This window comes from Centroberyx gerrardi, chromosome 23, assembly GCF_048128805.1.
Source record: "Centroberyx gerrardi isolate f3 chromosome 23, fCenGer3.hap1.cur.20231027, whole genome shotgun sequence".
Taxonomy (NCBI): Eukaryota; Metazoa; Chordata; class Actinopteri; order Beryciformes; family Berycidae; genus Centroberyx; species Centroberyx gerrardi.
Window position 1 is genome coordinate 8,925,464 of NC_136019.1, and position 10,358 is coordinate 8,935,821.

The following is a 10,358-nucleotide window of genomic DNA, read 5'->3' on the forward strand; positions in this document are numbered from 1 at the left end:
TTTCTGTGTTATTGAACAGGTTACAGTAGGTTTTCATCTGATAGCAGCAGTATGATCTACTTTATTGCTTGTTCCATGGTGACAGATTGGCTGCCCTACTGTGATGGGGATATTGATTTTGAAAGTCAACAGTGATATTACGGATCTGGGTAAACAACGAGCCGGATGAGAAACGTGTCATGTTGACTGTGGTGCAGCTTGGAGGCGCAGCTCTGTGTCAGACCAGCAGTGATAAGAGGATCCACAGACAAGCACAGACTGGCCTACATTTTCACAGACTGACAGACAGACAGACAGGCTCAGGGAAATCAACAGATCAACATGCATAATTAAGTTCTAATATTTATTTACAGAAGCAGGTTGACTCAGAGCACGTTCTTGTTTATAGCAACAAACTTATAAATACATGTGAAGTGAATGTCCCAAGCAAGCAAACAAATAAACAAGTACACACAAAAACAACAACACTGACAACAACAACAACAACACAACAGTGAAAACAACAATAACATCATAAACAGCAACAATTACATCATCAACAACAGCGACAACACAAACAACAATGTAACCCTAAAAACCATCATCAACAACACCAATAACAGCAGTAATAACAACAATAACAACAACATAAACAATAACCCTAACCCTAAAATATAATTAACAGCAGCAATAATAACAACACCAACAACAGCAACACTAGTTGTTGATGTCAGTGGAGGAACAGAACGCACAGCAAACTCCTATGGCAACAATCTGTGACTCTTAATCCATTATGACTTAACTTCATGTCAGTGACATCATCATTTGTTTTTTTAATGGAATTTCCCAGACAGAAAAAACAGATTCTGAAAACCAAAGTCTGTACTTCTTCGCTTTATGGACATACTGTATGCATAGCTTTCCATGGCCATTTCATTTGTTTTTATGAATTATGGATGTCATCTTTGAAGCTAAGAAATGAAGAGCTTCATTCCAAAATCAGATATGTATAATTAGAAAAATAAAGACACCATTTCTTACATAATTAAAACAGATTATGGCAAATTTATTGAGATATTGAAGGATGAAGCTCAGAAGATGCTCCTTTCCCCAAAATGGATGTATTGTACAGCATTTTGGATGTGAAATCTTCAACTCTTATCTATGACCATAGCATAACTTCCCCCAAACATTTTCACCTGTTTATAGATGACAGATTCTCTCTTTTGTTTATAAAGTCAGTTACGGAGGTGGATGGGGTTTGTTTTGATCGGGATCGGACTGGTTTTTGAACACATTGTCCCCGGGACTCATATGTTTCTGGCTGCACGGTAAACACATGGCTCAAATTACCATCTCCACTCCAACGCGCCCACGCCCCTTTAACACGCCCCCTGTCTCCACTTCTAACCCCTCACTCTCTTTCTTCTTCTTCCTCTTCTTCTCATGTCTCCCCCCCCCCTCCCCCCAGCTGTAAATACACACATTGCTCTCTTTCTCGCCGGGGTCGCAAACTTCTTCACTTCTTTGCAAATATTTTTCCCCCTGACCTTTTTTTCCCACCTCTCCGCACTCCTCTCTCTTCTCACACCTCTATCTCTCTCTCTCTCTCTCTCCCCTCTCCCCTACCTCTGTTGTGCAACATACCTTCTGAGCTACCCCCTCTTATGTTCCTGTAAATAAAGTGTTTATAGATGTAGGGGTATGAATAAACAGTGCGTCACACTACTGACCCGACTGCCTCAGAGTGAACACGTGCTCTGTATCCCTCTGGGCCGTGGAAGACATGGAGACTTCTAGGAACACAATGGGCGGGAACATATTCGCATCAACATCACCTCCCTGCTCCTTATTTGGTGCTGATATATAAAGAAAATAATCCAATTCTGTCATCATTCTTGCCATCTAAAAACATGCTAAATAAAACATCATATAGCATTTTGTCTACATCATAAAACCTATATCTACACCAGGACAAATTATTCAATGCTTTTAATTATAGTGGTTGAAAAACATCTATCCAAAGCAGTGGTTCTCAACGTGGGGTCCGGGGACCACCAGGGGACCTTGAGGGGGTTCCAGGGGGTCCCCAGTAAATTGATGAATAGTTAAACTTCACCATTATTTCATTTACAAGAAGTTAACACAATTAGAGAATGTAGAAGAATGACTGCTTTGATCATAGTTTCACTGTTATCTCTACAATACAGATAGTCATGGGAATCTGGACAAAATCATATCTAACAATAAAAATATTCTCAGATTTGGGTAACCCTAACCCTAACCCTAGAGACAAAATGGCCCAAATTTGTACTAAATTAGGGGTCCTTGATATGAAAAAGTTTGAGAATCACTGATCCAAACTGTCATGCTAAAAGAAAAATAATGTTTTGAATGTTTTATTTCCTTTTTCTGTACTCACACATTTCAATCAGGATGGCTGGAGACGTTTAGCAGTTGTCAGGTCAGCACCATACAGAGAAGCTATTTGCATGCTTAGTATTAAATAACGTTTCACCGCGTTCCCTCTGATTGACGGACATGTATGGAAACATTTTTCTGGTTCAATGACGTAACGGATACGCCTCCTCTTGCTCCTCCTCCTCCTCCTCGCCACCGCCTCCTCCCCTAGACACCATGCGTGAGTCCTGAGTGGAGCTGGATTTGACCTGCACTCCTGGTTTCTCAACTAATGCTAATGCAGGGCCTGGTCCTGGAACGCCTTTGTTCGCCTGCTGTCAGTCAGATGTAATCAAATTACAGACGAGATCACCTTTCACGGTTTATCTTTGTGTGCAAACCTGCAGCTGCTTGTCCAGAAACTGAATAGACTCACACAGAACTGAATTTACTTTTACCACAACAAACCATAATCAGTGACTTGCAGGAGGCTGAGATGCACACATCCTGAGAAATGTAATGAAAAGTGAATGTAAAGAAATGTAAGAGAAGACAACACCACAGACTCAGATGTGGAAAGAGATGCAAAATCACCCTCGAAAAAACCAAGCATGCCACCCAGGCCAGAGATAGTGAACCTTATTCAGACACATCCATTAACAGTTTCACCCCTCAGCAGTCTCACCCCATTAAAACCACCACAGTCTAACAATAGCTCCGGCCCTTTCATCAGCCTAATGCTGTAATGACGGATGAGAGACACTGCATTGATGAAAGATGTGAGTACTTAACAACTGTATGCATGGACTTGTCTTGTGATCTCCAAAATGAAATCAAAGACTCCATTAATTGCCCATCGAATTCCTTTCTCACTCTTTCTGTCCTAATTCAATTCATTTTCATCAAATTGAACGCAATCAATTCTAACAGAATGGGTGAAAGACATTAGACATTCAAAACACCAATCCATACCAAGACTATCACATTAAGAATAAACAGGACTGGATGGGATATGACAGTTGATCATTTTAATTTGAAAAATTGAATACAAATTTGTTTGTATTTCAAAGGGCAGAATGCTGAGGAAGACAAATCAGCAGGCAAATGCATATCTCAGATCAGTAGAGTTAATAGCCATAGGCGATCTGTAAGCCATACACATAATACTGTGGAATATGATACATTCAGTCAGATACACTTTTAAAGCCGACGTGTCATTTTTAACACTTCAGCGTGACTAATGTGGGACAAACACTCATTTGTGTTCGAGGCAATGCACGTTAAAAGAACGCATACTGTTGTCTCACAATATGTTGTTATTAACACATGCTGACCCAAAAAGCAACACAACTAGACACACCGACACGCTGAAAATGACACGTCCCGTTTGAGAGCGTAAGCGCAGAGCAGATTAGCTTGGATTAGAGAGGCGACCTGTCCTGGTTCTGGCCCATTTCCAGGTTCGGCCTCATTTTGTAACACTCATCAATCAAGGCACGGTTTAATAAGGGGGGACGGCAGGGATATAAAGGTTTTTCCTCTCAGGTTTCTTCTAAAAGAATGCAGTGGAGTGTCATTACTGGTTCTGCAGGAGACAGATATCCTCTTTCATCTCTTTTCTAATTGGCCCCTGGCTGCATCTGACCACAGAAAGATACGGACAGCTCAGGGCCATGAAAAATGTTCTTAATCCGAGATTTCATCATATGATCATACAGATCGTACAGCTAATCTTTACACAAGCAAGAAACGCTGTCACTAAAGGAAGCTAAGTGGTTTCCTTTCAAGTCTTATTTTACTTATAACCAAGAGCAGATCTGACTATGTAAGTTGGTCTTGTGTTAGCTGTTAGTAAGTCATTTTTAAACAACAGGTACATTTCGATGTCTATAGCTAGATTGACCACAGTCTCTTAATAAGTCTGCCTTCATGCAACTGGTCCCTATAATTCTTGCCCATTTTGAAACACTCAAATGTGAATAAATGCAACTTTAGTTAGAGGCTCCTGATGGGAAATCAGCACACTTAATCTCAGCACAACTAATGCTTGCAGAGTGAATTCATTTTAGCCCAGACTTGGTTTGTTAAAAAAAATAAAATAAATAACATACTGCTTTTATTCTTACCATATTTTATCCTTACCGAGCTTTTCACTTAATATTCAGTACAGCATGAATTCTTTTTAAAACCTTTTTAAATAAAAGCATGGATAATGTTTATTCATTTAGAGCTCGGCCCGGCTCACCGCCGGAGTAAACCACCCATAGGTGTTGTGTTCTGTGGGCCGGTGTGTCTCTGTGGTCTGACTGCCTGGCACCACAGCCATTACCTCTGTGTTTGCATGTTATTGTTCCAATTTTCCAGCCACTGAGCAGCAAACAACCTGAAACAGCAGGGTTACTCATTAACAGCCCTTATCTGGAGAATCTCCTTGCCTTTCACTACCCGTTCTGTCACCTGCCAAGGAGGCTCAGTGGGAGTGTGTGTGTGTGTGTGTGTGTGTGTGCGTGGACGTATGCTTGTGTGTGTGTATGCATATGTCAGATTACTACATCAGCATGCGTGGTGTAAAGGTGAAACGTGTGTGTAAAGTGGGGATGGGGGGCTGCAGAGGTGTGTGTGTCGCCTCTGCTGTCTTGTAAGTGTGTGTTTGTGCGTTTACATATCAGGGCTGACAGAGTGGAAATGTTTGTGTAAGTGTGTGTGTGTGTAGGTGTGCTGGGGGGGGTATATGTGTGTGTATGCATACATCAGATTTTCGCATTTCGATTTTTGCATATTCCATCTGTTGTATGAAAACCTCATAACTCCAATTATGGTGATTTAAATATTTTAACCTCAGTTGAAGTATTAGATGCTCCTCTATGAGTTGAGGAAAATTCTTCGACCCTCTGGCTTATGAAACCCTTTTAAAAACACAATTGGATAAACTCAAAAATGCATTGTAGTCAAGCTAAAAACAAAACTGATTAACTTAGTTCCCAAAAAGTTGACATTATTGGAAATACAAGGTTTTCATCCAACAGTGACAATCTGTTTCTCACTTGAAGTGCAGATGGAATGTGTGTGGTAAGTGGAGATTGCTGATATCTTGCATGCACAAGTACGTATGTAAGTGTGTATCTTTGTGCATTTACATCTCAGAGTCTGTGTGTGTATGTGCATGTATGTTTATGTCTGTGCATGCATACTACACACACGCATGCGTAGGTGCATGTTCCTATCAGACTGAAGTCCCAGGCTCAGCTTTACCACAGTGATAAACTCCCAGTAACAGCTGACTCAGGACATGCCGCTGAAGTTCACACTCAGGACACTCAGTTACCGCCTTGCCACTCCTCCCAAAATCACTTCCCTGTCTTTTCTTCACCGCAGTTTTTGTTTCTCACACCGTTCTCACAACCCATCACCCTTGACTCATTACCCCTCCCATTCAAATATGTGAATTATCTTAACATTGTCTTCAGATTTGAGTCTTTTTTTTTTTAGTCTACATCCCCAGCATTCTCCTTTACCCAGTGTATCAGTAGATAGCAGAGAGGCTCCATTGGGATTCAATATTAGAATATGTGTTTGAATTTGTCACGAGTTTGAAGAATCAATAAAGAGATATTAGTTGAGTGATCTTTTGGCACTGCCTTCCCTTTCCTTCTCTCCTTGTCAGTGTCTCCAGGGTTTTAACACCCACCCACAGGCTTTATCTCTTTGCTCAAATGGTCCAGTAAGCAGATCAAACACACACACACACACACACACACATACAGAGACACACACACCTCTCAGGTAGCCACCGATCCATCTAAACCCAAGCCGCTCATTGATGGGAATACCTGTGCCCTCTGTAAATACTGGCCCTACTTTAAGCTGTTAAGTGCTTGCAGGCCACATGATGAGTAAAGCCAATGGAATATTACCGTCTACTGCCTTAATAGAAATGAGCATGAGCGAGGGAGATTTGTTAATGGGATTGAAACGTGAATATTCCCAAACACAACCAGAAGGGCAAGAGATACAGACGAGTCATCTGGGTACTTGCAGGGTAAAAGTAACTCGCAACAATTCTACTAGTTAACATCATGACAGGCTCAGAAAAATACAAAATTACTGTTTAGATTTGAATGGCAATCTTAAAAGACATGGTTTAGGGAGCTGTATTCCCCACCAGAGTGTTTTTTCCTTGTGTTTGGTTTTCTTTTTTTATCCCCAAGCCCTACTTATCCATGTTCATCTAATGGTAAAATGGTCAATTTCCCAAAGCCATTAGTCATTATTTTATCAGAGCACTTGGTCCTGTAGAGCTCAAGCTGTAGATGTGATTAGAAAGAATCTAATCAAGGGAACAATGCTAGATTAAAGCCATTTAGATTCAATCAATGAGTGAGGAAGCTGGACTCAGACGCCCCCGCCCCCCTCAGGTTTTCATCATCCGAGACCAACCAAAACTATCAACACTATCAGCACCAAAACAATAAGCGTCATTGTGTTTGATCAGTGGAACATGCTGAGAATTTCCTGACATTGCATCAAGAGAAGAACATCCATTTTCCTCGCTTCCATGATATTTTATTAAAATAAAGAAGCATTTGAGATATAACGGTTAGAAAGAAAGAGATATAACTGATAGAAAGAAGCTCCAGGGCTGCATGACATGATGTTCTGCTGTAAACAGAGGGTAGAACTGGATTGGGCAGAACGTAGTAGGGTTCAAATGATATGGGGTGATAAGGCCAATACCGATACTGATATCTTTAGATTGAAGTCAATGATGGCCCAGATTTTATGCCGATATTCCAAACCATTTTCATGCCAAAAAATGTACAAATAGTTTGTGTTTCCCACATCGTTTTATTCTTGTCAGGGTGGAAGCGTCTGAAACAGCATTTACACCATCATAGGACACTAAAACTTTCCATTGAAACCCTGACTAATGAAACTCTTAAGGCAGGGTGATTAAATGGCAGGGGAAAACTTTCGGATACATTACTGCCTTTAAATGAAGAATTAATCTCCCAATAAACATAATTGAACTATTAAACAAACAGGGAGGAATCTCCATCATATCAGCAGTCGGACCACATGACTGGCTGATATCTGATATTTAATTAAAGGCCAATATTGGCCCAATATATCACACTGAAATATTGCTCTAGTCCAAGAACCCTCTACAATGGAGTGTGTAAACATTTGACTCAATAGATATCATTGCATGCAAAGTCTCAGAACATAATTAGATGAATGAAATTATAGACCCAAACATGGCTGACATTCGCTTCGTCTTATAGGGTATAGATTGGTTCTCACTATTACCATCAATGTTAAAAATCTTTCTGTCTATAAAAAAGTGATTTAATCAAGGGTCATAAAATGCTAACCGGCTAACCAAGGCTAACAGTAATTTCTGTGCTGTTAGCATTTTGTGACCCTCGTTCAAATCACTTTTTTTATAGTCGTGCAGTTGTCTGACAACAGAAACATAAAGATATGTCAATGACAACACCTGTGTTGTGTTACACGCTATGCTGAAACACAAAATAAGTGATCACAGACAGAGGCGGAGGAGACAGAAAGTTGGCTTTTTAACATTGCTGGCAACAATGAGAACCGATCTATACCCTGCAGAAGTATGTCAGCCATGTTGGTGAAAAGGGTCTATTGAGCAGGGCACATCTTTGACACCAGTTATGAACAGAAACGGAAAGGTCACAGGTTTGATCCCTGCATCGACTAAATTCCCTGTTGAATCATCGCTGAGCAAGACACCGAACCCCTACTTGCTCACTCATTGAAAGCTGTTCTGGATAATAAGTGTGTCAGCAAAATGCCGAAAACTGTACATGCATGAACTCGGGCTGAAACTGACCCACTGACCTGTTTCCCGGTGGTCATGCATGTGCACTGTGCATGAGGCGCAGCACCACAGAGCGTTTCGCCCTTCCTGCACCACTGAGTTGGTGCACTTGGAGTCATTTTCACACAGCCGAACTAAACCTTAGTCCGCTGTGATGAATTGCACTGTATTGTTTTAGGAAGGAGTGAACAGGAGTAATCTGGGTCAGAGGCGGCGGAGGTTCGGCTCGACCCTGCAGCGCAAGAAATGTCACTTGTGTCCGGAGCCTTTGTGCAGTCAGAGTGTGATGAGGTGATTCAGGTGACCTTGTCGTTCTGTCCACTCAGCAGAGCGCGGTGCTGCCTAGCTGCTTTCACAGATTATTAGCAGAGGTTACGTAACTGCTGCCTTTTGTTCTGCGCTGGCTATCATGAGTCAACAGTTGTTCAGGAAGGGCCGGGGTCTCTTTAGTGAATCTGGTACTTCCTATAAAATCATGGGAGTAAGTAGGGCCAGGTCCCTCCTCCATGCCCGCTTGCAAGCATCTGTCCTGCCCAAGTGTCCTTGAGCAAGACACTGAATATTCCTAGTCAGATCAATAAATTATCAAGAATGGATTGGTTTGTCTACTGTACAATTTGGAACATGAACAACAAAGTTAGACTAAATATCAGTGTGCGTTCAGTGCGTCATTCCTTTGACCTTTTAAAGAGAGGCGCTCTAGTTCAGCACAATCAGTCACGTCCAGTACAGCAGAGAGTTAAAGCCTCAACACTCTGAAGCAAGCAGCCACCTGCTCCCACACACTAACACCCAGAAACTGACAGTTTTGATCGATAAACCCATGGAGATAGCACACAAGTGCATGAATACACATCTGTCTTTACAATGTTGTTGTATCAAGTGTCATTATCCTAAGTACAGTACGTCTATTTAGTGTCTGGTCCTATTGTGATAAAGTCAAAATTCATACCTATTCCTCATCTAGGAGAAGAAGAAACATTACAGCACAACAGTATTACAACTTATAGATATACAGAGTACAAATTCAGAAAATCAAGATGAATACATTACATACAGACTGCATGATATAAAAATGGATGCACCTTTTTATAATTCTGTGCCATTGTGTGTATGTTTGTAGACTCCTTCTCGTTTTGTGCGGTAATCAGGAAATAATTTACCCTCCTTCATATCTTATTATGCCATTATCAACTGGAGGGAAATACACTTTGACCCTAGTGCCAGTTAGGGAAGTCAGAAGGGTATTATTTAAATAAGCAGACCACATACACCACATACACACACTGGTGTGTGTGTGTGCGTGCAAACACACACGCACAGACACCAGGGAGATAATGAAGGATACAAGGAGCAGCCTCCACTCCTCCACACCCAACCAGCAGTGAGCAGACATTTGCATTCAGACAGTGTAGAGCAGCGGCAAGGTCATGATGCCAGATAGATAGAAGACTCTCATTCTCACATTAAACTCGCAGAAATGCCACGGCTACTGTTTTCACTTTCTGGCCAAGCAACAAAGGCAAAAATTACAATATTTTTTGAAAATGTATGATATTAAAAGTTCATTTTTTTGTGTTTCTATATAGGGTTAGGGTTAGGCATGTGCTCTTAAATGAAGTTGGTTAAGGGTTAGACAAATGCTATCCGGTGTGTTCTTGTATCTTGTATTCAGTGTGTTCAGTGTGCTATTCAGTGTCTTTTTTAAGTTGGACTTTATGACAAGCCCTGGTTTTGCAGCTTGGTAAGACAACACCAGCCAACCAGCAGCACAACTTCTGTCAACAGCATGTGTGTGTTAACATCTGAGACACCATATAGACTGGGTAGTCGACTGCAGGCAGTGAACATCACAGCTGCAGAGTGGCACTCATGCAGCAGCAGCAGCACACATTTCATTTCTGGCTGAAAGGGCTAAAATTAGACTCAGGCTGCCGCTGGCTACACCTAGAATAATAAGTGTGAACAAGTGACAGTGTGTTTCAATGTGTGTGTGTGTGTGTGTGTGTGTGAGAGAGAGAGCGAGAGAGAGAGAGACGTTAAAGGATAGAGGAAGGGGGAGAAAGAGGGAGAGACAGAGTAAACAGAAGGAGGAAGGATGGCGAGGCAGCCTGCCACAATCTGAGACATT